General features: G+C 43.6%; 1 long non-coding RNA gene across 1 annotated transcript; it reads left to right on the top strand.

The window, feature by feature from the left end:
* Positions 1-27306, top strand: LOC120638744. The gene is made up of 3 exons (XR_005660645.1): positions 1-392; positions 7250-7303; positions 27016-27306. It is a non-coding gene; the product is annotated as an uncharacterized LOC120638744 (long non-coding RNA).

Genomic DNA, 27306 nt, shown 5'->3' with positions numbered 1-27306 from the left:
ATTCAGGTGAAGTTTATTGAAACAGAAAGGCTGAGGGTGGGAGAGGTTTCAGCTCTTCTCCCTGCCTACCTCTGTTCTAGGAAGAAGGGTTAGGGGAAAAAACGGGGAGAAGTTGTCTGGGGGACCCGAAGGAGGTAACCTTTTTTATCTAAGAGTTCCTGGAGTCGGGCGCTCGGTTAAACGTAGCTTGGAGCGTGTGGGAGTAGAAGTGGGGGGAAGGATGAGTGGTTGAGGTGGATGATGGGGGAGGTTGAAGGAGTCCCCCTGTCCGTCACTGCTGCGGATGAAGGGAACTGTGCTCGAGAGAGGAGTAGGCTGAGGCCCCCTTAGGTGGGCAAGGAGGCGAAGGACGGGCTTGCTGAATCCCAAAATTTGGAAGAACTGGAGAGACTGTGAGTTATCCCTCCATCATCCTTTATTTTTTTTGCAAAGGTGGTGATTTGCTAAGTGAAAATAAGATGATTTTGAGATGCGTGGGGGATAATGAGCCAAAGGGTCTGGACTTGAGTGCATGGAAAAATCCACTCTGTGTGCAGAAGGGCCAGTTCAGGCCCATTGGAATAACAATCCACCTGGCACTTGAAAACAGGGACATTGTTTAAATATCCCTTTAGATGAAATACCTGTTCTCCCTCCCTCTTAGACTGTGAATCCCATCTAGAACAAGGGACTGTGTCCACCCTGATTATTTTATATCTGGCCCAGTTCTTAGGAAGGTGCTACGCAGGCACCTAATACCACAGTTAGAGCTGAGTCAGTTTCAGTCTTCCTCCACCTCGCTCATTAAAAAATACGTATCTATCCGTCCTCCCTTGAGGGTTTTTGCAATTTATTTTTTGTCACGTACATCAGCATATTGAGGTGGGCTCACTCTGCACAGGGGTCTTAGTAATTTACCCACCTATGGAGCACTTTGAGTGTGCAGAGCACTATTTTAAGGGCCTCGGAGAGTACGCCGCAACGGAGTTGACAGACACGTTCCCTGGCCGCATCAAGCCGAAGAGGGATGTCTCTTTGTGGGTAGGTACATGTCTCCCAACTCTGGTACTGTACTCTCCCAAGCCCTTGGTTCAGTGCTCTGCACGTAGGAAGTGCTCCGTAAATGACTGATATTCCCATGAGCGACTTCCAGTAAGCTTTTTGTGGGGAGGGAATTGGCCTACGAACTGCATTATGCTGTACTCTCCCAAGTGCTCTGCACTTGGTAAGCGCTTAATAAATAGGCTTGACTCTTAGTTCACGTCCAGTCACAACTTTTCCTTGGAAATGATAATAATGTTAGTATTTGTTAAGCGCTTACTATGCGCAGAGCACTGTTCTAAGCACTGGGGGGTCGATACAGCGTCATCAGGTTGTCCCACGTGAGGCTCAGAGTCTTCATCCCCATTTTACAGATGAGGGAACTGAGGCACAGAGAAGTAAAGTGACTCGCCCACAGTCACACAGCCGACAGGTGGCAGAGCCGGGATTCAAACCCATGACTTCTGTCTCCCTAGCCCTTTCCACTGAGCCACTCTAATGAATTCGCAGCACTGCTACTCCTTTTCTCCTCAGAAATTCTAACACCCAGGCAACGGTTGAATATGCCGTCGCACTCTAGAGCACCCAAACTACAGAAGTAATTATAAGTGTGGTATTAAGTGTTTATTTGCCAGGAACTGTTCTAAGCACCGAGGTAGACACAAGCTAATCGGCTTTGACACCATCCCTGTCCCACAAAAGGCTCACAGTCTTAATACCCATTTTCCAAATAAGGGAAATGAGACCCAGAGACGTAAAGTGACTTGACCAATTGGAGCTGAGATTAGAAGTTCAGGCCTGGACGCTAGTCAGAGGTCACGGGTTCGAATCGCTGCTCGGTCACTCGTCGGCTGTGTGACTGTGGGCAAGTCACTTCACTTCTCTGTGCCTCAGTTACCTCCTCTGTAAAATGGGGATGAAGACTGTGAGCCCCACGGGGGGACAACCTGATTCCCCTGTGTCCACCCCAGCACTTAGAACAGTGCTCCGCACATAGTAAGCGCTTAACAAATACCAACATTATTATAGGCCGGGCTGGGTTGCCTCTCCTTTTCCACTTGGCATCTGGGACACCTGGGCAAATGGGTTTAATATAACATAGCATCTGTAACACCTGGGCAGACACACTTTGGGGCGTCCAAACTACAACTCCCAGCAAGCTGTGGGACCTGAATTTAGTTTTCTGTGTGTGAGAGCCAGCCAGGATGTAGAGATCCAAGCTTTTCAAGTCAATAGCTTGAGGGCAGTGGGACGCGTCAGGCTGGCCAATCTAGCTGGGACTTATTTGGTCCTGGTTTATTTTTTGTTGTTGTTGTTTTCTAACTGCCTAGGAGAGCTAAGGGAGACCCATGTGGCGAGTCTCTCCGATCTGAAAGAGAATCTGCCAAAATGTTCCAACGGAAACTTGGGAGTGACGGGGCTTTAGAAGGAGAGGGTTTGGGATCGGTGTTCCGACCCTGACCAATGCCAAGATTCATCTCTGGCAACATCAAACCGAATGCCTCTGCCGCCTGGGGATACCCTGTGAGCGTACCGTCCGATTACGCGCTCATCACAGAGGAACTAGAACAAATATCAAAGAACCGGTGTGGGCCCTGGCAAGCTGGCAGCCTCGGGTTGGCAGAAGAGACAAAATGGCTGTACGGTGTTAACCTCCTTGCAGGTGTGATTCCTTGAGCTGTTTAACCATGTTTCATTCAGTTTCTGCGTCTTCGGCTTCAGAGAGACAGGGCTGAGGGAAAGCGGATTCCGTCGATCGTTGTTAGAAGACAATGTGATCTCCTCCCCAGGTGGGACTGAAGGGGTGTGGCAAAATGGAGAGAGCGCAGGCCTGGCAGTCAGAACGACCTGGGTTCTAAACCCCTTTTCTGCTGCGTGACCTTAGGCAAGTCACTTTGCTTCTCTAGGCCTCAGTTACCTCATCTGTAAAATGGAAATTCTGTGAGCCCCCTGTGGGACATGGACTGTGTCCAACCTGGTTAGTTTATATCTATCGCAGTGCTTAGTACAGTGCTTGGCACATAGCAGGATTGAAGCAATTCCCCCCCCCCCCCCAAAAATCTTTCCCTCTAGACTGTAAGCTCGTTGCGGGGAGGGAGCGTGTCTGCCAATTCGTTTATTGTATTCTCCCAAACGCTTAGAACAGTGTCGTGTGCATAGTAAGTGCTCAACAAAATCCATTAATTGGGTAGGGGGTATGTCCACCAACTTTATATTGTACTCTCCCAAGAGCTCAGTACAGTGCTCTGCACAGAGTAAGTGCTCAATATATAGCACTGGTTGCTCTCTGACACATTATCACCTGAGTCAAATGGGAACAGGTAAAAGTCTCTCTCTGCCAGGTTGCTGGTCTCTGCCCTCTGGTTGCAGATTTTGGATCAGTCCATCTGGTCACCTGCTCCAGACCCACAAGCCCCTCTCTTGGATTTTCATTCTAATAGTTCTGGTACCTGGTACTTGTCAACCTGGCTCACACTCCCAATCCCTGTTTTAAAGATGAGGTAACTGAGGCCCAGAAAAGGGAAGTGACTTGCTCAAGGTCACACAGCAGATATGTGGCAGAGCTGGGATTAGAACTCAGATCCTTCTGGCTCCCAGCCCGGACTCTATCCACTAAGGAAAGTGCTTCTCCCAGATGATCTGTCTATTGCTGTCGTCTTTCGCTGGTCTGCTACTCTAACGTATTGATTGTCTTTGGAGGTTTCACTTTGGCCTTTCAAATGTGAGGTTTGTATGTGTCTGTGTGTCTCTCAGAGTTTTTACGGTATTTGTTTAGCTTTTATCCTGTGCCAGGAACAGTACTAAGTGCTGGAGTAGATAGGAGCTGATCAGGTGGACACAGTCCCTGTCCCATGTAAGGCTCATGGTCTTAACCCCCATTTTACAGATGAGGAAACCGAGGTACTCAGAAGTCAAGTGATTTGTCCAAGGTTACACGCAGGCAAGTGTGTTGAAGGAGTACATTCATTTCCCTGGGAGTATTTTCTTTTTCTTTGAGTCTGATTTCCCTGACATGGCAAATTAAGCCATTTAAGACTGGCATGTTCTATATCAGTTGATCAATCATACTTATTGAATGCTTAACTGAGTGCAGAAACTGTACTTTGTGCTCGGTAAAGGACAACAGAACATATTTGACAGACTATTTCATGCCCATAAGGAGATTACAGTGTAGAAGGGAGGGGCACAATGGGAGAAATTACAGCTAGGTACATAAATGCTGTGGGGCTGAGGGCGGGGTGAAAAATACAAGGAAAATGAGGAGGGGAAGTGGAAAAAATGAGGGCTTAGGGAAGGCCTCTTGGAAAAAATGTAAAATGAATCAGAGTTTGAAGGTGGGGAGATGGATTGTTAGACATATTATTTTTTAAAATGGTATTTAAGCACTTCCTATGTGCCAGGCACTGTAGTAAGCGTTGGTGTAGATAGAAGCTAATGAGGTCCCACATGGAGCTCACAGTCTTAATCCCCTTTTTCCAGATGAGGTAACTGGGTACAAAGAAGTGAAGCGATTTGGTCAAGGTCCAACAGCAGACAGAAGTGGTGGGATTAAAACCTAAATCCTCTGACATAGAAGCATAGAGAAGCAGCATGGCTCAGTGGAAAGAGCAAGGCTTGGGAGTCAGAAGTCACGGGTTCGAATCCCAGCTCTGCAACTTCTCAGCTGTGTGACTGTGGGCAAGTCGCTTCACTTTTCTATGCCTCATTTACCTCATCTGTAAAATGGGGATTAAGACTGTGAGCCTCACGTGGGACAACCTGATTACCCTGTATCTCCCCCAGCGCTTAGAACAGTGCTTTACACACAGTAAGCGCTTAAGAAATACCAACATTATTATTATAGGACCAGACTCTTTCCCCCAGGCCATGAAAGTCCAATTCAGAGAGCCCTATGGCTAAGTGTGTAGAGAGCACACTCTTTTGTTCTTTATGGGTCTCACAGATGAGTGCGAAGGTCACGGCAACAATGCCTTCTGGAAGATCTCAGCTCCCACCCAACCTTTGTCACTGCCCCGCTCTGTGACCTTAGCCAAGTCACTTAACATCTCTGGGCCTCAGTTTCCTCCTCTGTAAAAGGGGATAAAGAAGGGCTTTCTCCTTCCTCCTCCCTTATGAGCCTTGATGTGGGCCAGAGAGGATCACAATCTGAACATTTCACAATGACCCCAGCGGCTACCACAACGGTTGAATAGCGAGTAAGGGCTCAATAAAACTGTCATTATTGCCACTCTGTGAAAACCATTTCGCCGGAGCGATGAGGACAAGGTCCAGAATGCGGGGATGAATGCAGGGATTCCACCTGGGAAAGTAGAGCTCGTTAGAGAGGAGAAGGAAATAGGCATTATAGAGTTTAGCCATTAATCATCAGAGATAGGCAGGCGGTTGTTGGTTGGCTTGATTTAAAATTGATCTAATCTTATTTTACAGTAGTTTGCAATGCAGGGATACTTTAGAGAAAACATAATATATATAAAGCATATATATATATATATATGCTGCAATAGCTTTGATGTACCACTGTTCTTTAAAGATTTTCCCTCTGGTAGCTCCCCGTTGGCTCTAAATGAGCAAATCTTGGATCTGTGTCTCTCTTCTGACTCTAATTCTCCCAGTAGAGAAAGAGGGTCTACCTGGATTAGTGAATTATTGGACTCTAAACAACTCAGTGCATTTTCTTAGCCCTGTGTATAACTTTAGGCACCCAATAAATACTGAATGATTATGAATCTCTAAGAATTCTGAGTGCTAAGTGTATGCTTTTCATCTACCTTTCCATTTTCTTGAAACTAGCTCAAATCTTATACCCAGGAAAGCATGACAAATTAGAGTTGCTTTTACCTTTAGAGAAACTGGTCAAGATTTAGATCTGTTCCATCAGAATATCCCTCCCCAAAAAACAAATTGAGCTAGTTTCAGTGAACCATTGATAAAGTATTTCAGAAATGAAGAGAGTAACAATGTTAAGTTGCTTTAATGTCAGCAGGCTTTAATTATTCCAGTAGCAAATCAGCAAAAAGTAATAAATTAGAGGCCGCTATTGCACAAAGTAGCTACTTGGCAATTCTGTACTAAATGTTAACTCTTGTAGTATATGAAGCATGAGACATATCGGCAAGATAGCGTGTTAAAAATATACTGGCATTAAACCCTTACGGTATTGAAAACATGCTATTTAAAAGGCTGCCGTGTTCGGTGTCTAGGAGTTGTAATGCCGATGACATTCAAAATGTTTAAGCAGATTTAAAAATCCACATTTAATCCCATATGTAATAATGGTCTCGCTTCTTTGGGCACGAGCCCTTTCCCGGTGAGAGGTCCTCTCCGGAGGTTCTCTGTCTTAACTTCACTTAGCTCTAGTCCCCAGGCTCCTGAAACGGCAAGACTTTCTTGTCGTGTCCTGAAAGAGTTAATGTCTGTGGGTAACAGCCTTCCCACAGACAGGGATAACCTTGGCTCTGGAGAGGAGAGAGCATTTTAAACTCATTAAATCTCACCAGAAGCCCAAATAATGTTTCTTCTTTAAAGTGCCTTTGTTTCTTGGGAGAGAATAGGGGTGAGTGGGAGAGGGTATTTCGAAAACCTATTATCTCTTTGTCTCCCCTTTCTTTTCCCCGTTGAAAGTAAAACTTGAAGTAAATCTTAATGCTATTTAAAGGTTTTCCTGATCACTCTGTGAACGATTCCACTACCTTTAGTTCCAGCCAAAGTCATTCTCTGTCGTCGGTATATTCTGTCTTAAGAGCGCACAACTCCGACAGTGTTAAATCTCAGGATGTCTTCAGGATTTCTAGGAGGATTAGATAATATCGGTATACCAAGGGTGAACATGGGATCAATCTCCAGAAATTTAGGCCAAAGCCAATTCTACTACCCGAGCCCCAATTCAATCACAACATTCCTCTCACGATACGTCGTCTGTAGGCATGCGGACAATATTGAGTGCGTCCTCCAAAGCTGTGGAAAGGATTTTTGTTTTAATTCCGTAATTGAAAGTTCACTTCTGTTTTCTCAATTGAGACTTTTAGTATTTCCTGAGATACGGCCTCCATTAACGCATAATTTTCATTGGCCATTTGTAGTTCTTAATTCATGAAAAGAAACTAAAATGGGGACATTATGGTTGGTATATTTCTTATTTATGAACACAAAGAGAACCTTATTAGCTATCGCAATTCAAGGTTTATTGTATTTTAAATTAACTTATCGTTGTCTTTGTGACTTTTCACAGGCAATAACTTCCAACTTGTGTTGTGGACACCAATTTTGCTGCAAGAAAATAACAGTAAGTGCTGTGTTTATGTAGTTACTTAAAAGCGATACCATTTCGATATCTGTGGTTCCACTTATGTTTAAGAGCATTTAGAAAAGTTCACCTGGCTTCCTCAGAGTGCCCATCCAGTTGATTTTTTATTTATTTTTTTACCAGCGGTCTGTACAGTGTAATGATATTTTACAGAGAATTTTAACGGTTTCATGTCAGGTAATTTTAATGATGAAGAAAGAATCGGTCCGTGGCAGAATCCGTCAGCTCAACTCACGCTTTTGATGGAAGATTCTCTGACTAAATGTCACATTTGCATTCAGGTTTTCATTGATTTTTCTCTTTGATCAAATCATCAAAATGCAATTATTTAGAAGTGGAGAGGTTGTGGGGAAGAAGATTTGTTCGTAGGCATAGAAAGCGCCGTCGCTCGTTTTGTTCATTTGTTAATTGATAACCACAGTTGGCAAACGATTTCTAGCATGGAAGCAGAGGTCTGGGAATCGAATGCACTGCTCATTCTAGAATGAGATAAATAACCGCTGTGAAACGTGAAAGATCTTTTCCAACAGTTTAGGTTTTGTTTCCTAATCTCTAAAGACTGGCGTCCTGTTCCCCAGCATGTATTGAAGGTTCACCAGGAAGTTTTGCTTGCTTTTCAACTGGCCCTTTGGGGGTTTTGTAGGTTTTGGTTTTTTTCACCCTGGGAGGGGCCTAAGCGCTTTGTTTAGCAACTCTATTTGGTTTAATAGACTTGCTGATCGTAACGGAATTATCCTTCTCCTGTGACAGTCTAGTAGGCCATAACTCCCACCTGCCGTAACGGAAGGATTTCTCTACCCTTGGCTTTGATTTAGGTCCCTTCCCAGTACTCAAGTGGTAACTGCTTTGCCATTAAATGGGTAAAATTTAGCCTTTAGCATCCTGTCTTGAGGTGGAAAGCTTTTGTTTCGGTTGGGCATCCGAGGGCATTCCAAGGTTGTCTCCGTCCCGGAGGAAGAGGGTGGCGTAGAGGCTTGGATCCGATGGAGGAAGTTGTTGTTCGGAAGCATCAATTTCCTTAACGCATCTCCCCACTCCAGCCACCCCTCTTCCCTTTCTCACCACCTGCTCCCCAAAGGGATTGGAGTTCAGCAGGTTCCTTGATTGGAGAACTCTTCAGTCACCTACAGTCATGGCATTGGGTGACTCCTCTACCCATCTACAGGCCCAAATGGTGGAGAATATTTGTTCGCGTCAAGATTCCTTTTCTCCACATCCATCCCCCTTACGTGGATTTCACTGTCAGTGATGTTTGCTTTGGGTGGTAAAGACAACTAGCTATCTCTCTCTAGATCTACTGATTTCTCTTTTTATGGTATCTAAGTGCTTACTATGTGTCAGGCACTGTATTAAGCCCTGGGGTAGATAAAAGCTAATCAGGTTGGACCAAGTCTCTGTCCCACAAGGGGTTCAGTGTCTTCATCCCCATTTTGCAGATGAGGTAGCCAAGGCACAGAAAGGAAGCGGTCTGCCCAAGATCATGCAGCAGAAAAGTGGCCTAGACGGGTTTGGTACCCAGGTTCTCTGACTCCCAGGGCCGTGCTCTTTCCATTAGACTACGCTGCTTCAAGGCGGATGGCGCTCTATCACGACACACAGCTTTTCTGAGTTAGAATAATTTCCAGGTCAATCTCTCTCATTCATTGGCCAATTAATGTCCATAATTCCAGGTCCATTGGGTTTTCCCAGAAGAGATGTGAAGCTCCACACTGTCCCTTTGCCTTAGTTAAGACAATCACCTCTTCAGTCAATCGATTGCATTTATTGAATGCTCATTGTGTGCAGAGCTTTGCACTAAGCACTTGAGAGAGGGAGACTCAGCATGGCTTAGCGGAAAGAGCACGGGCGTGAGAGTCAGAGGTCGTGGGTTCTAATACCTTCTCTGCTACTAATCAGCTGTGTGACTTTGGGCAAGTCACCTCATCTGTAAAATGAGTTGGATAAAGTGATTCCAATACCTGAATCCATATTTACAGAGCCGCCTTTTTAGCTTTCAGAATTCTGAACTTAGATTCACCCCACTGACCCCATGTGTGATCATTTTTGTTGATGGACAAAATCCACAAGTGACCATCAGAGGAGAGGGAGAACCTGGCTTTTATTTCTGGCTCCACCTCTTGCCTGCTGTGTGATCTTGGGTGTCCTTTCTTGGGGGCTTAGTTTCTTCATCTGTAAAGCAGGGATGAAATAGGATTTGCTAAGCACTTGTTATGGGCCAGGCACTGTATGAGTCTTAATTCCCATTGCACGGATGTGGAAACTGGGGCACCGAAAGGCTAAGTGACTTGCCCAAGGTCACACAGCAGACAAGTTGTGGAACTTGAATTAGTACTCGGGTCCTTTATACCTGTGAATCCTTGGTGGGGTTGGGGTCCTTGTCTGATTATAACATCAAATCCAGTATTTAATACGGTGCTTGGACTATTAACTGCTTAACGTAATGTGGTCTAGAGCATGGATCTGGATGCCAGAAGGCACTGGGTTCTAATTTGAGGTCTGCCACTTGTCTGCTGCATGACCTTAGGCTGGTGGTCAATTGATTTCTCTGGGCCTCAGGTACCTCATTAATGAAATGGAGATTGAGACTGTGAGCCCCAGGTGGACACGGACTATGTCCAACCTGATCAGCTTGCATCTACCCCAGTGCTTAGTACAGTGTCTGGCACATAGTAAGTGCTTAATATATACTGCAAAAAAAATGACATCATTCAATCATATTTATTGAGCACCTACTATGTGCAGAGCACTACTAAATGGTTGGAAAGTACAATTCGGCCACAAAGAGAGACAATCCCTATCCACCAACAGGGCATAATAGGCACACGGCCCATTCCCAGTCAGTCAGGGGGTGTTTCATCTCCTTATCAGTTCCTCCCCTAAACACTTGTTCACAGGCTGAGGCAAGACCTAAATAACCATTAACTGAATTAAGATATTTATGAAACCTAATTTTTAAACATTTTTCCTAACTGCAAATCAGTCTGGCACATTGAAAATGGCGTTCTCAAAGGAATAGAAAACCACACACAGGTCAAGGGATATATTGAAGCCAGTCCAAAATTGCAAGCCAGGTTTGGCAAAAGACTTTGGAATTGGAGAAAAATTATGAATCTGTCCAAGTCGGGAACTGTAACATTTTCCAAGTTGGGAACTGTAATATTTTGTGATTAGTCATTCAGTTTCTTCCCCATTCACACCCATTCCCCCGTCACCACCTCACCCCCACTCCCCCTGCAGCTTCTGTTGGAAGATAGCTTGGGAAAATTCATTAAATCATATTTATTGAGCACTTGCTGTGTGCAGACATTGTGCTAAGTGCTTGGAGAGTACAATACACTAATAAAAAGACACATTCCCTGCCCACAATAAGTTTACAGGCTAGAGGCGGGGGAGACGGCTATCAAAGCAAAACAAATAAATCACATATATGTACGTAAGTGCTGTCATACTTGAAGGGGGGGCGGAAAACAGGGAGCAAATCAAGGAGATGCAGAAGGGAGTGGGAGAAGAAGAATGGGGATCTTTAATCTGGGTAAACGGTAATCCATCGGCAATTCAGGATGAACTGAAATAGCTCTCCTCATATACCGACTGAGATAGAAACACAGTTATGTATCTCCTGGGTGGTGATGACAACTAATTCTATGATATCAGCATTCCTTCAAGAGTGCATCAAAGGAAACCTATGAAAGATGGCATTGCTTCCAAATGGATTAAATGGGGCCCATCTCCCTCCTCTATTTCATGTCATGCTGTTTTGGTTGTTTCATAGGATCCGTGGACCATAATAATCATTTACTTCCTACATTATTCAGTGGTGTGTGTTTTTTTTTTATTCTCACATGCCGTTTGGTTACATCTGACTCCATCTCTAAAGAGTGGAGGAAAAAGAATGTATTGCCAGACAGAATGCGAAGACAAGCCATGAAACAAACCACCCAGTGCCAATTCTCACCTTCTAAGCATCAATAGTAACATGACCCATGGTTCCTAGGCCAAAGACTGTAGAAAGAACAGAAGTAAAGCCCTATGTAAATCATTTCTCTGACAGATGCACAAGGTTGAAATAAAAATAGCATGTGTCCCTTTTCAGTTAGCAATCAGGATTATGTTTTCATTTTCCTGTCAAAAATTGCACAGATGAAAGAGAACCAACAAATAGCAGTGGGAGAAAGAAAACATTCCAACAGGAGAGTTCTTTTACATTAGAATTTGAAGTGTGTGGGGGGGTGTGTGTGTGTGTGTGTGTGTGTAACCAAACATTCAGATTAGCACAGGCCCTAAGGCTCAGAGACGGAAATAAATTTGACAGAACCAAAGGAAATTATGCTCTTGTCAAGCAAGAATTTTAATAAAAATTTAAATGAAGATCATTAGCATTAGCACTGAATTATTTTGCCTATTGATGATCACTGTCAGCAGATATATCATTATTATGATGCTGGCAATGGTGCAGTTTTTTTTTTTCTTTGAGAGCAGGTAAATGGTTTATTGGCTGAAAAAGTTTAACTGATCCACCGAACTCAGTAGTTCATAGAACGAACAACTCACTGGAGTCAGAGCGGTCGAACCGGTCATGGGTATTGCTTTAGCGTTGACTGGATGGAGCGTCTTGTAGGGGGTTCGCAATGACATGGTCTCCGTTTAATCTCAGGCACTGAAATAGGCCTTTATATCAAAACACGCAATTGGGATCGATGTCCTCTCTTGATGTAGACTGCGAACAGAGTAGGTTCCCCTCCAGTGTTCATCGTGCACACGGAGATGGACGGGGAATATGTCTGTTTACTGTTGCGTTGGACTCTTCCCAGCCCGTGGTAGAGTGCTTTGCACACAGCAAGCTCTCAGTAAATGCGGTTTACTGATCGACCGAGCAGGGGCTGCCAGCCGGTCGTTACCACGTCACCCCCAACTTCGGCTGAGTCGTACCAAAAACTCGAGGAGTGTTCCACCTGCAGCGTTTCCGACTCTGAAATCACAGACGGTTCGGTTTTACTTGGGAAGTGGTTGGTGGGGGGGAAGAAAGCCTCTATCGGAGTATGTTTTTTTTTTTTTACCAAAGGTATTTTTCTGTCCCCTTGCTACTCTCACCCGTTAGCTCACCTACACACGTCTTCCGGCATTTCTCCCAAATCTGCTCTCAAATGCACACCTAGACTGACACGTCTCCCTGTCCTAGACCAGTAATACGCTCACAGCCCAAGGAACAAAAAAAGTGAGTCTTGCTAGAGTGAATCTCAAATAGCATGATGTAATTCGAGACATCGGAGAGTTTATGGCCATATCTCTGAACTGTTTTTAAGCACTAAGAGTACCAAGGGGATCCAAAGTTAATGGAGACTAAGAAAGCTTTCAGCGGTAGGGGTGAATGATTCACATTTGTCAGTGCACACTGTGTACCCAGAGTGCAGCGGCATTGGATCGGGATAGCTTAACCGGCATTGTTCGTCGTAACGTAATCTCCGAAGCAGGGAACATGCAGAGAATGGGAAATAAGATTACCAGCAGTGTTTCTGAGATGAAATCATCTTGAAAGGATATACGATATTTAAGATTTTCCTCACTTAAAAAAAAAAATGGCAGGAAGATTCCCCTAAATATGATTTTTGTTCTGCAGGCGCATTTAATTGTTCTAATTAAACTCTTCTAAGCTGAAGACAAACTCCCTGCCAGTGTTTTTCTTTCTGAATAGGACTGTGAGACTGGAGCTTTAACACAGTTTGACAGTAGCTTATGTCTAATCAGTCATGTGTGCAGAGGAAGAAACAAAAAGGCTAACTAAACAAAATCAAGCTAATTAAGAATCATTTTAAACAGTGAAACGTGAGAACGGTATAAATCACCGAGGGACCACAAACGAATCCGGCGTTTCCCCTGAAATGAAATTGGTGCCAACCCAATCTGTCACAAAACGGTCCAGGGGTTGGACTTGTAGTTTTCACAACCCAGTAACATGGCCAAGCTTCAACCAGCAGAACAAGGTAGGAGTCAGAGAGTATTTACTTAGTTTCAGGAGGAAGGCTTCGGAGAGGTTAAAAAAAAAAAATCTGAAATAAGAGAAAGGAGGGTTTGGATGGTGGTGCTAGTGGTTTTAAGGGTGAATCTTTTGACTGCTTAACAAATTGTGCAGGTGCCAATTTCTGGGAAGGTACTCCCTTCCCCCCCACCCCCCCAACACACAATCATTCACTCGAATGTACAGCGTAAGCATTGGTAACCCAGGGATGAATCAATCAGTCAATCAATGGTATCGATTGAATGGTTACCATGTGCAGAATCCTGTACTAAGAGCTTCAGAGAGTACAGTACAATAGAATTAGTGGAAATGTTCCCTGCCCATATATGTCACTGTGTGTATATATATATATCTGTGTATGATTTATTTATATTGATGCTACCGATGCCCGTTGACTTGTTTTGATGCCTGTCTCCCGCCTTGTAGACTGTGAACCTGTTGGGGACAGGGAACGTCTCTATATTGTGGAACTGTGCTTTCCAAGTGGTTAGTACAGTGCTTTGCACACAGTAAGTGCTCAATAAATAGGATTGAATGAAATGAACTGCTGAACAGATCAAATTCCTGGATTTTCGATTGGCAAACTTGTCTCCTCTCCCCAAGTCCTTCCACATGCTACACATCTCTCCGTTCCTTAAGTAGACATGCCTTACCACCGGTTTCAAGGTGCTTTCCTAGCTCTTTCCATCTTACTAATCAGCTCTTTAACCCCACTGCAGCCCAGCTCTCTTCACTCTGCTTAAGCTCACCATCTAAATGCATTTCTCAACTGCCCTGCCACAAAACACTCACCCCTGCTGTTCCCTGGTCTGGACCTCTTTCTCCCAGACTACAACTCTGCCTGCCCCTAGAATCATCCCCAAACCTCTCCTCTGGAAATCTTTCTTTCTCTGTTTAATTTGCCAGAATGTAGTCACACAAAACCAGCAAAACCCATACAGCTTTCACTTATGTCAATAAGTGCCTAGGATGGGAATTAAATGTATAGGTTGGTTTGATAGTGCAATCAATCAATGGTATTTTGGGAATTAAATGTATAGATTTGATAGTGCAATCAATGGTATTTATTCAGCCCTTACTATGTGCAGAGCACTGTACTAAATGCTTGGGAGAGTACAAAACAGTAGAATTAGCAGACCCCTTCCCTGCCCATAATGTGTTTAGAATCCTGCAGATTATAGGTTCCTATCTATGAGTTGGATAAACATTTGCAAGGCATGGTCCTTGGGTTTTTATTTGCATCTTCATTTTTAATGGTAATCGTTAAGTGCTTGCCATGGGCCGGGCCCTTAGTGCTGGGATAGGTACAAGATAATCAGATTAGGAACAGTCCATGTCCCATATGGGGCTTTGTCTTAATCCCCATTTTACAGGAGGGGTAACTGAGGAACAGTGAAGTGACTTGCCCTGGGTCACAAAGTCGATAAGGTGAGGATTGAGGAGAAGAACCCAGGTCCGACTCCCAGGCCTGTGATCCCTTATCCTGAGATGTTTGTACTGTTTCCGGCTGCACGCCTGTTCTCTCTCCTTCTGCCATTCGTTGGAAAATGTGCGTCTGTCTCTCCAACCAACACAAGTTGATTGGAGGGTAGGGCAAATGGTCGTAGTTGTTTAGGTAACCAACACCTCTAGCCCTGCCTGTAGAGAGTCTGCCTTATTGCACTAGCCTCCCTCACCAGATGGTTTGCCATTCGATCATATTTATTTAGCACTTACTGGGTGCAGAGCGCTTGGGAAATACAAATCAGCAACAAATTGGGCCCACTGTGGGCCGGGATTGTCTCTAAGTCTAGAAGGGCGGGGGGAAATATTTGTTAAATGCTTACGATGTGCCAGGCACTGTACTGAGCACTGAGATGGATGCAAGCAATTGGAGTTGGACACAGCCCCTGTCGCATGTGGGGCTCACTACCTCAATCCCCATTTTACAGATGAGGTAACTGAGATCCAGAGGAATGGAGTGACTATCCCAAGGTCACACAGCAGAGAAGTGGCAGAGCAGGGACTAGAACCCATGACCTTCTGACTCGCAGGCCCATGCTCTAACCACTACGTCAGGCTACTTCTCCTACACATTCCACATACTTGTCTTCTGTGTGTCCTTGGGCAACTGCTCTGTGCCTTTTACCTCATCTGTACAATGAGGACTAAGATGAGCCCCACAAGGGATGTGGACTGTGTCCAACTTGATTATCTTATATCTCTCCCAGGGCTTAGAACAGCGCCTGGCATGTTGCAAGTGCTTAACGAATACCAATAAAACAGAATGATTGTAAGCTCCTTGAGGCCAAGAATCATGCTGGCCAAATTCACTGCCTTGGGCCCTCACAAGTGCTTAGCACAGTATGCTACGTGCCACGAATGCTCAAATTCCATTAACTGATTGATTCTGGTCTGTCTCTTTCTTAACCAAATTCCACGTGCTTTCTAGATCAAGCGGGTTTCTGCTAATGTGAGCTTCATTTTTGTTGTTGTCGTCGGTCCCCTTTCTAAATCACAAAAAGCAAAACATCTACGACGCTATTTAGGAAGTGATTGGGAATGGTGGTTTCCCCATTTCAGCTGGATTTTTCTCTGCCTGGTGTTCCCTTGGATTACCGACTCAGCCGCACATGGCCTTGGGAATACAGCATATGGTAGAAAGGAAAATGACTAACAATTCACATCAGTTCCAGCTGTGAGCATGTGATTAGCCCTTATATGGCTTACAAAACTTTCCCCGGTTCAGATTGAAATTCCGTTCAGAAATGCCCTCACCTGCTGCCCAGGCTTTCACACAGCTGCATAATATCACTATTTTTCTTTTTTGAATTGGATGATCAGTATATTGCCTGACTCCTATTTAAAAGATCAGCCGCACACATTGCTAAACATCCATATAATGAGTCAAGCTCTGAGTCTAGTTACCTTTTTTTTTTTTCATTTTTTCCCTGCAGTGATAGGATTTGGAGGCCAATTCTGGTGACTGGATGAGAGAAACAGGTTTATTTTTATTTGAAAATTGATATTTAAAGGCATGACTCATTCCCTTCTTCACGATAAAAGGGAAACCGACCCAAACGGAATGGGAAGTTGTTTGATAATCAACTCAATGCAAGAGGTGCATTGTGACGGGTCTTTTGAACTCTATTATTTGAAAATAATTCACTTAGGCGTTTTGATATTTCACACAGAGACATTTGTGATTGTTTAGTTATGCTTTCCAAAAGGAATCTATAGTGAATGCTTTCAAACAAACGCAAAGATGAAGAAATCTGTCTAGTACACCACTTGAATAGCTAAAAGCGGCTGAGGAATGAGAGGTTTCATAACAGTAGTTGTCTACCTAACCGTTTGTAAAGTAGAGTGATTTTTTTTCACTTAAAAAAGGGAAGGGATATACCTTACATGGGGTATTCATTTTTGCAAGGAATGAAGCATGATAAGCTAGCTGTATTATCCCCACAATTAGGATTTCATGTTCCAGCCTCAGAGTGAGAATGCAGTTAAATTCTGTGGTGTTTGGTTTATGAGGAAACATAAAACTGAAGCATTTTATTGGTTTAGTTGAAGCTTGATTTGATTTTCTTCTGGTTTGATAGATTGTGTATGGTTGAATTATCATTTACAGTGTGAGATGGCAAGTTTTGTTTTTTTTTTTAAAGAAGAAAAAGAATGATGTATTGGGGAAAAATATTTAGCCAGAATGAAATTAGATTGAATTTTTCTCTTAGTTACGCATGCGGGCAGGTCAGATATGAATTTTCTGCTCAGAGGTTTACAGCAGAAGAAAACAAAGTCTGTGAAATGCCTCTAATTGTTAATCTTGCCAAAGGTCTGTTGCCACAAAGATGTAATTATAGATTTGCTTTTGATTTCTTACCATTCTGCCTACATGCTTTTATTTCACATCTGCTAGGCCTTAAACTACAACTTTCCTTAAAATGCAACAACAAATGCAACAATACAACAACTTTGTTTTGGCCGTCCCCTCGGGAGAGGGAGCGGGGTGGGGTGGAGGTGGGAATTTAGAAGTGTGGTCAGAAAGGTTTCTGCTGTGTGTGTGTGTGTGTGAGTAAATCCATTTTGATGGCTGAGTTAGCACTTATTCCACTGTGTTGCACTACTGGTTGTTTGAAAAGTAAGATTTCAACTACAAGTCCTACTAGTTTTGTGATCTTGGGCAAGTCATTTCACTTCTCTGTGCCTTTAGTTAGTTACCTCGTCTGTAAACTGGGGATGAGAGTGAACCCCATGTGGGACAGGCACTATATCCAACCTGATTAACTTGTATCTACCCCAGAGCTTAGAACAGTGCTTGGCACATAGAGTCTAACAAATAGCATCATTATTATGAATTATTAGTTAAAAGGCACGTGCCCGTAACTAACACAGTGGCCCATTAATTGCAAAGTTTTGTTTCTGTCCAGGATAGCTGCAGGTTTAAAGAATCTGCAGGATAGTTGACCTTCTTGGCATAAATTCTTGTTTTGGGTTCTCTTTCGGGCCTTCAACTGACTGTCTGAACCGGGTTTCGCGAATGAAGTGAAGCAAGCGGTTAATCCAATTAACGTGAACAACCCAAGGCTTGACTCCCTCATGACTCTAGCTAACAGCGTAACAAATCCACGTGGTTAATAAGTGGCCTGTCATAGCTGTGTTTTTGTGAATCTGGACGGGGCATAATAGATGCAGGGGATTACTCTTTGCGGGCAAAAGTTGCCTTTAGCAGCCACGGTCTGCGGTTTTGTCAATCAAGGCACGGAAACCAAAGCAGAGTCACCAAAGTGTATCCCTGGGGTGAGCTAAAATCCTCAGGTTTCTCGATTTCAGCTTTGTTCTCTAATTTTTCAGTCATATGCTGCATTAATTCATTGCCTCCAATTACCATTTCTGTAATAGGTTCATGGCTAGAAGTCAGTCTCCCAATCAATTACTATAATTTCAACCTTTTACTCCTTCTGAGTAGTTTCTTTCATTATCTTTTCAAGGCTGTCGAGGGAATCTTAGAGAGGAACCTGTCATTGTTTATTGTCGGAGATTCCCTTCAATCAAATCCCCGTTCCTTCTCCTGGCTGAAATTCCTATGTGACGTGTAGGTAGGCAAAGCCGCGTTAGGGGAGGAGAGAAGGGAATTTTAAACTGTCACCTCTGGGGAAGGTTTTCAGTCCTGTGACTTTCATGGCACCTTGCTCTTAAATGCCCTTCAGTCTCAAAAATCAGGCGGAGACGTGCCTCTTTACTCTCTCTATCAGTGGTATTTATTGAAGGCTTATTGTGTGCCGAGCACTCTCCTAAGCGCTCGGTAAGGTACGATACGAGAGAGTTGACAGACGCGCGCTCTGCCTGCAGGGAGCTTAAAGTTCTGCCATCGCTTTGTTTTAAGTTAGTTAGTACAGGAGCCCAGAATAAAGGCCACTTTATTATTGCACTGGACTTTCAATGCCCTTTCTTGTTGAGGAAGCAGGAAAGTATGGGAGATTTCACTCGTTTTTCCAGACTGTTCATCGGTGAGCCTGCCTGTTTGAAGCCTGAAAGCCTATCATCTACACCAACAACCAAGCCGCAGTCTTGGGAGAGTATGATATAAAAATAAGCAGATATTTTTCCTCCCCACAATGAGTTTATAGTCTAGAGGAAGAGAAAGTATCAATTGGAGGTTTACGTAGAACCAACCAAGCAGGTAGTTGCCTCTTCTGCCATGTTACTTGAACTGGCAAATCCAATGGTTCTGTGTTTATTGTAACGATTCCTGCCATCTTCATCCGAGACTCTCCAAGATCATCTCTAGATCAACAGCTTGTCTCTAGACTGCACGCTGGTGATGGGCAAGGAATATCTCTTCTATTATACTCTTCCAAGCTCTTGGTTCGGTGCTCTGCACCCTGTAGTGCTCAATAAATACGATCGACTGTTCAGCACATTCTGAGCACCGATGACTCTGGTCTCAGCCAACCTCTCAGGCCCCTCCTGTGCCCTGGGTTATTGTCTTTGGGAGTCCTCTCTAGATCATACACCGCTCCTCGGCTGGGGAAAAAAAAAAAAAAACAACTTTTGCTCTGTCAGTTCTCCCGGCAGGATTGACTTGAGCCCAATAATCACAACTCGCTCCATGTCCTGAAAGATTTTGCAAAGGTGCCTGCCCACCTTATCCTGAGGAAGATTGCTTTATTATAGTGCTCTGTGTACAGCAAATGTTCAATAGTTTACATATGTGTATACGAATATGGGTATATATGCATTTACGTGTATACGTATGGATATATCATAGTCCTCAGATGCTGACGAGTCGTTTTCAGCCCATAGCTACTCCATGGACACTCCCTCTTCAAAACATCCCATCCTTATTTTGAGGGGTATTTAAGTGCTCACTATATAACAAGCACTGTACTAAGCACTGGGATAAATAAAAGCTAATCAGCTTGGACACGGCCACTGTCTGACAGTCTATAATGGATTGCCTTAGGTTTTTTTTTGTGTCCGTTTTTTGGGTTGGTTTTTTTGTTGTTAACAGCATTTTAAGAGTTTACAACATGCCAGACATTGTTCTAAACACTGGGGTAGATAGCAGGTTTGGACACAGTCCATGCCCAACATGGGGATCACAGTCTTAATCTCCATTTTATAGATGAGGTGACTGAGGTATGGTTAAATTGAGTGACTTTTCCAAGTTACACAGTAGGTTTTTGGTAGAGCTAGGATTAGAACCCAGGTCATTTGACTCCTAGCCAGTTGCATTAGGGCAAGCTGCTTCCCACCATAAATGCTGTGGTGCTGGAGGTGATGTGAATATCAAGAGCTTAAGGGGTACAAGGCCTGACAACATCAAAAAAACAGCATGGCATAAAGGATAGAGCACAGGCCTGCGAGTCAGAAGGTCACGGATTCTAATCCCACCTCTGCCACTTGTCTGCTCTGTGACCTTGGGCAAGTCACTTCTCTGTGCCTCAGTTTCCTCATCTGTAAAATGGGGATTGAAACTGTGAGCCGCACATGGGACGAGGACTGTGTCCAACCCGATATGCTTGTATCCACCGCAGTGCTTAGTACAGTGTCAGGCACATAGTTAAGTGCTTAAAAATACCATTATTATAATTATTATTATGTCTTCACTCTTCTGAGACTTTTAATGCCTGTACTTTGAGCATCAAGTTTTGCACTGTGCCTCGGACTGGAAGGCGTGTGTTTGTCTTTTTTTTTTTTTTTTTTTTTAAAAAAAAAAAGCAAAACAAGAGAACAAGCAGTTGTGGTCGTCCATGATGGACAGAAGCATGCTTGTAAGCCAGTGAATTGGTCTGGTGACAGAATTACCACTTCTTCTAGTGGCAGAACCTCATGGCTCCCGTTGATTAGATTCCACATTGCCAGAGAGAATCATCGAGTCTAATTCCCATGTTGAAATGTTTCACAAAGCTCATGAGGCAATCACGCATACTTATTTTGTTGTTTTGATGAATCGAGCACCGACAAACTGTAGTTACAAACTTCATGCCGATTTCTCGCTGTGAAATATTCACTTGAAAAATGCTCAGCCTTGACTTTATTCTGCCTATTTTTCTAACAGTTTGAACACTCATAACATTCCTTTATTAACTTCTCTAGATTCCCCTGCAGCTCCCGATTCTTTGAGGGGCAGATGTTTTATGAACCTATTTTCCTTTACCTGGTTTATTTAAACACCACTTGTTAAACAAACTAGAAGACGTTTGAATAATTAAACAGAAGGCATTTTACCATGCAAATATATTGCATATATTTGGTTTGAGGTAAAAAGACTGCACTGATCTTTTAATAATGCTGTGAGCATTCCTCCGCTGCGGTCTTAACCATTTGTACCATCCAGCCGTTGAAAATGAAGCAGATTGCTTCCGTGGCATCTGGGACAGGGAGATTTCCAGCTTAACTTTGTGGTGTTACCTCTGCAGAATTCCAGGCTTATTCTTCATTATCGTTATATTTATTTGGATCATTTTTATACGAGCGATTTTACTCATTTATTTAGCGCTATCATAATTCTACTCATTCTTTGTTTTCTATCAGATTGATTAGAAAACCCAGCCATCCTATACCAGTTGGAATGGAATTTCCTGATGTATGCTCGTACAGTGAATCTGCCTTAGTTGGGATTTCTGTGGTCTGAGAATCTACGGCATCAATCAATTTATTGAGCACTTACTTTGTGCAGACCACTGTACTGAGCACTTGGGAGAGTGCAGTATAAATGGTTGTAACGTGGCTCAGTAGAAAGAGCACGGGCTTGGGAGTCAGAGGTCATGAGACCGAATTCCGGATCTGCCACTTGTCAGTTGTGTGACTGTGGGCAAGTCACTTAACTTCTCTGTGCCTCAGTTACCTCATCTGTCAAATGGGGATTAACTGTGAGCCTCATGTGGAACAACCTGATTACCCTGTATCTTCCCCAGCACTTAGAACAGTGCTCGGCACACAGTAAGCGCTTAATACCAACATTATTATTCCCTGCCCACAATGAGCTCACCATCTGGAGGGGGTGACAGACATCAATAAATCACGGATGTGTCCCTAAATGTTATGGCGTTGAGGGAGGGGTGAAATAAAGAGCGATGCAGAAAGGTGTGGGAGAAGAGGAAATGAGGAATTAAGGCTTTGAAGGTGGGGAGAGTCTCCTCCTGTCAGATAGGAAGGGAGAGAGAGTTCCAGGCTAGAGGCAGGATGTGGTTGAGTGGTCGGTGGTGAAACAGACGAAACGGAGGTACCGTGGGTAGGTTGGCGTTAGAAGGGCCAATTTTTCCGGCTGGGCCGTAGTAGGAAATTGGGGAAGTGTCATTTTCACTGTGTAACACCCTCTCTGTTGGCCCGTGCCTTGTGTCTGACTCAAAGATTCCCCATTAAAGCCAAAGGGGAGGTGCCGCTCGCTAATTATCCTGGAATGAAATCCATCGCATAACTGAGAAGGATTCCAGTGTTGTTCCTTAGGCTTTCTCATTATGACCGGAGACGTTTAACTACTTAACTCTAAGGCGCAGGCATTTGGAAACCCTACTCCCCGCCATTCTCTCCCTTTTTTTATTGAAGTCATCAGTGTAGAGGAAAGTACCTCTGACAAATCTAGCCCCATGTTACAGTGTTAGCCTGCAGCACAAGCACTGGGAAGAATCTTGAATCCTAATCAGTTTCAAAGTCTAATGCTGAGCCAATCTGACACCGCTAATCTATTTGTAATAAATAACTATAATGCATTTGTCATTAACAACCCCGGGGAAAGCGCAGTGGAAGGAAACTATATGATCCAGATGCATTCCTTGGCTAAGTACACTTTCGTAGGAATCTTCTCCCCTCCTCCCAAGAGCGACTCGGAGAATCGGGAACAATTGAAAAGCGGGAATAAGGAACCAGCCGGGGTGGAAGCGGGGTGGACAAAAGCATCTGGATCCTGTTTTCCCCTTTCTCCTCCGGCGACCTCCAGTCGGCCTTGGCTTCATCCAGAGGCAGTATCGTCTAGTGGTTAGAGCACGGGCTTGGGGGGTCAGATAGGATCTGGGTTCCAGTTCTGGCTTTTTGCCACCTGTCTGCTTGAGCATATCAGTTCTCTTCTCTGGGCTTCACTTACCTCATCTGTAAAATGGGGATTAAGACTGTGAGCCCCATGTGGGTCAGGGACTGTAGTCAGTCTAATTAACTAGTATTATAAGAATAGTGATGGCATTTGTTAAGCGCTTACTAGGTGCTGAGCACTGTCCTAAGTGCTTAGTATATTACCTGGCACATAGGAAGTGCTTAACAAATATCATAATAAAAAGATGAAGTGGCTGGCTCTGGTCTTGTCCAATGTCCAGAAAAAAAATGGATTAGAAAGGAAAGCCGTTAGTTTTAATTTGTATTCAGGCAGCAGGGTCTTGTAAAAAGAACGTCCTATGTCCGAGAGGCAACAGGCCTGGGTTCAAGTCCAAAGTTAATAATAATACAGTTGTGGCATTTCAGTGCTTGCGGGCGAGAAGCGGCTTGAGGATGAGAATCAGAGGATCTGAGTTCTAATTCTGCTTCTGCCCCTTGCCTGTTGTGTGGCCTTGGGCAAGTCACTTTTCTGTGCCTCAGTTTCCTCATTTGTAAAATGGAGGTTAGAGGCCAGTTCCACCAAGATTGTGAGCCCCGTAAGAGACAAGGAATGGTCCAGATCATTTTGAAGCTAACTCAGAATTTAGTGCAGTACTCAACGTGCAGCAAGTCCTTAAAAAAAAAAAAAAATACCTCAGTCATTATTATGGCAAGCGCTGAAATAAGGAGAGTTTTATGTGAACCATAGAAATGTCTGAGGCAGAGTTCTAGTGAAGCGGAATCTAGCTCCTGGTAGTAAGGATATTAAATGTCTACTGTGTGCTAATCAATGGGGAAAGTACGTGTGAGAATTAGGTAGGATTGCTGGCCTCCACATACTTCATGTCAGAATATGTTTTTTTTCCCCAGAAAGGAAATTCACTTCTGGTCTCCATTTGGATAGCAAAAATTGGTCACATCACATCCCGTAGATAAGTTGGTGTAGGGCTAGAGCACAGGCCTGGGAGTCACAAGGTCCTGTGTTCCTATTCCAACTCTGCCACTTGTCAGCTGTGTGGTCTGGGGGCAAGTCATTTGGCTTCGCTCTTCCTAGTTACTTCGTCTGTAAAGTTGGGGATTAAGACTGTGAGTCCCATGTGGGAAAGAGAAGGTGACCAACCCAAAATGTTTGTAGCCACCCCGGGGTTTCCCGCAGTATCTAGTCTATAGTAAGTGCTTAACAAATAGTACAATTGTTATTATTACTATTTATATTATTATCCTATTACTGGGTAGGGACGGGCAAGCAGGGTTTATGGTTTGGGGTCCCCGACTATTCTGTCTTGGAAGTCCACCTCAAAATTTCATATGGGTCCCAATCTGTCTGGTGAGATTCTATTTGTGTTTTTTTTTTAATTCCAATGTCCATGGAGACTATCACTCTGGCTGTTTCTCTGCTCTCAAAATCAGTCCCTCACAGGACAGTCTTTCTAGGTGTGTGGACGGAAGGTTCTTTACTACAGGAAATCTGAGCAGAGGAGGAAGGTTTTGCCAAGGAAGTGTTTGATGTTGCTGGAGCCTTTAGTGTGCTTATTGGAAGTACATTTATGCTCCATTTTGGGTTTGAACTTCCCCCTCACTCTCTCCTACACAAACACACAAGCACACACATACGCACGCACACACACACACACACATTCCATCTCGAGAGGAAAAGAGGTGGAGAAATCATTGCCAGCTCCCCAAAAAACCAAGCCCTTCCAGTGAGGAAATATTTTACACTTGCATTCTTTTTTGGTATTTTTCTTCTCCCATCACCCAAGCCCTTCGCCACTTAACCCCCAAACCTCTTGGGTATAAAGCCCTGTACAACTCTCATCCTGTAACTTATGTTCACCTCTGCCTGCCCTGCTAGACCATAAACTCCTTGAGGCCAGAGGACATGTTAATAATAATAATAATAATGTTGGGATTTGTTAAGCGCTTACTATGTGCAGAGCACTGTTCTAAGCGCTGGGGTAGACATAGGGGAATCAGGTTGTCCCACATGGGGCTCACAATCTTAATCCCCATTTTACAGATGAGGTGACTGAGGCCCAGAGAAGTTAAGTGACTTGCCCACAGTCACACAGCTGACAAGTGGCAGAGCTGGGATTTGACTCCAAAGCCCGTGCTCTTTCCACTGAGCCACGCTGCTTCGGGATTTTATGGTGATCTAAAAGTGCAGCGGGATTTTATGGTGATCTAAAAGTGCAGAATCGTGCTCTGCGGATGGTAGGTGCTCAGAGAATACTGTTGACTAGTTGGGGCTAGGAAAAGAGGATTTGTTTGGCTGAAGCAAGCACGCAATTGATGGTGAAATTCCCCACACCTCACTCTCCCCAGCCTAATTACTACTAATCTGTCAGTGGGCAGGGATTGTCTCTATCTGTTGCCAAATTGTACCTTCCAAGCGTTTAGTACAGTGCTCTGCACATAATCACTGAATAAATACTATTGAATGAATAAATAATGTCTGAAAAAAAAGTCCTAGGCAAAATGGCAAGCCCAAATACTGCTGGTTCCTTTTGAACTTCAGGCATATAGCTGTCGTGACCGTATTTATTGAGCACTTACTGTGTGTAATGCTGTAGAACAGAAGGAAATGAGCGAAAGGTTAAACATATTAGGAAAATAGAGTTCCTGATCTGTAGAAGCAGCATGGTGCAGTGGATAGAGCACCGGCCTAGAAGTCAGAAGGTCATCGATTCTAATCCCGGCTCCGTCACTGGACTGCTGTGTGACCTTGGTTAAGTCACTTCATTTCTCTGGGCCTCAGTTACCTCATCTGGAAAATGGGGAATAAGACTGTGAGACTCCTGCGGGATAGGGACTGTGTCTAACCCCAGTTGCTTGTATCCACCCCAGTGCTTAGCATAGTAAGCACTTAAATACCATCATCATAATTATTATTAATATTATTATTGTTAGAGCCAGTGAGCCCCTCAGAGGCACGAGTAGCAACGTGGCTTAGTGGAGACAGCCCAGCGTAGGAGCCAGAGGACCTGAGTTTTAATCCAGGTCCACTACCTGTCTGTTTGGTGACCTTGGGGCAAGTCACTTTACTTCTCAGTGACTCACTTCTCTCATCTGTAAAATGGGGATTGACTATGAGCTCCATGTGGGACATGAACTGTGTCCAACATGGTGGCTTGTATCTACCCCGGTACTTACTACAGTGCCTGGCACAGAGTAAACGCTTGACTAATACCATTAAAAAGAAAAAGTTTCCAGTAGATCTCTGTGTCTTCATCCATGCCTGTTAGGGAGCTGATTTAAGCTCAGCTGGTGTCTGGCTTCTATTTTCAGAGACAAGAGTCCATATCAAAAAAGACACTAATTTCATACTCATGTCAGTCTCGGTAGAGGCCGAACACTGACTGAACCATCACATCTGAATTATACATACACACTATGCAAGAATTATCTTTTGGTGTAGTTCTCTCTGATGGGGAGAGCCCCGCTGTTCTTTATAATGAGGAGTTTAGCTGCTTTAGCTGTTGGTGTATTTAATTTAATTCCTGTATTTTTGTGTTTTTTGTATGTGCTCCCAGAGGCCTCCGGGCAATAAGTGGATTCTTAATAAATCACATTAGAAATAAATAAGTAATCGCAGTTCATTACAGAGGGGCCTATTTTTTCCTTCATGGTAGAATTGATATGAGTGAATATTAAACACGGTGCATCAGTCAGTCAGAAACAAATTTTAGTGGTCTTTTTCCATAAAATCTCCAATTATGAATTGGTTTTTCCAGGTAAGAATCGGGGCACGCTCTCATCTTGTGGCAGCTCAATGGTAGAAAAATAAAATTTGGGGGGAAGAAGTATGGGTGGTGTCTGGATGGTTGTTTTCTGCTGTGCCTTGGAAAATATATGGCACAGCATATCTGTTCTTCAACTCTAAGCTCTTTAATTGTTAAAAAAAAAAAACCCTCTCATGTGCCTGTGTTATGTTAAAAAGATTAAATGTATGTGAAGAACCAATTTATAATAGAGTATTACAGATTTAATCAGACCAAAGGCAGATTTCTGAATGATTCAAGATGGTTAGCTATTTTTTTTCCTCCTGTCTATTTCTCAGCTAATGTCATTCATTCTATCGTGTTTCAAGGCAATATTTATGTCTCTTTTTTTTTTTTTTGAGTGTGTTGGCAGCGTTCCTGGAATAAGAGCGGAATAGTTCTAATGCACCCTCTAAAACATTAAGACGGATGTATACTCCACAAATGGATTCCGCTTCTGAATACCAAAGATACTTTAATTGCTTATTAACAACATTTTAAACTCCGTCTGATGAATGCTCATTATGAAGATATTCTCCAAACCATTTTTCACAGCAACAGAAAGATGCAATAATCGTCCACTGCAGACCATTAAGACACCATTAGACATAGATTTTCATAGAGACATCTCCCTTGGAAAAGAAGGCGGTTAT

Source organism: Ornithorhynchus anatinus, chromosome 12 (assembly GCF_004115215.2).
Source record: "Ornithorhynchus anatinus isolate Pmale09 chromosome 12, mOrnAna1.pri.v4, whole genome shotgun sequence".
Classification (NCBI taxonomy): domain Eukaryota; kingdom Metazoa; phylum Chordata; class Mammalia; order Monotremata; family Ornithorhynchidae; genus Ornithorhynchus; species Ornithorhynchus anatinus.
This window is presented reverse-complemented; position numbering and strand designations above follow the sequence as displayed.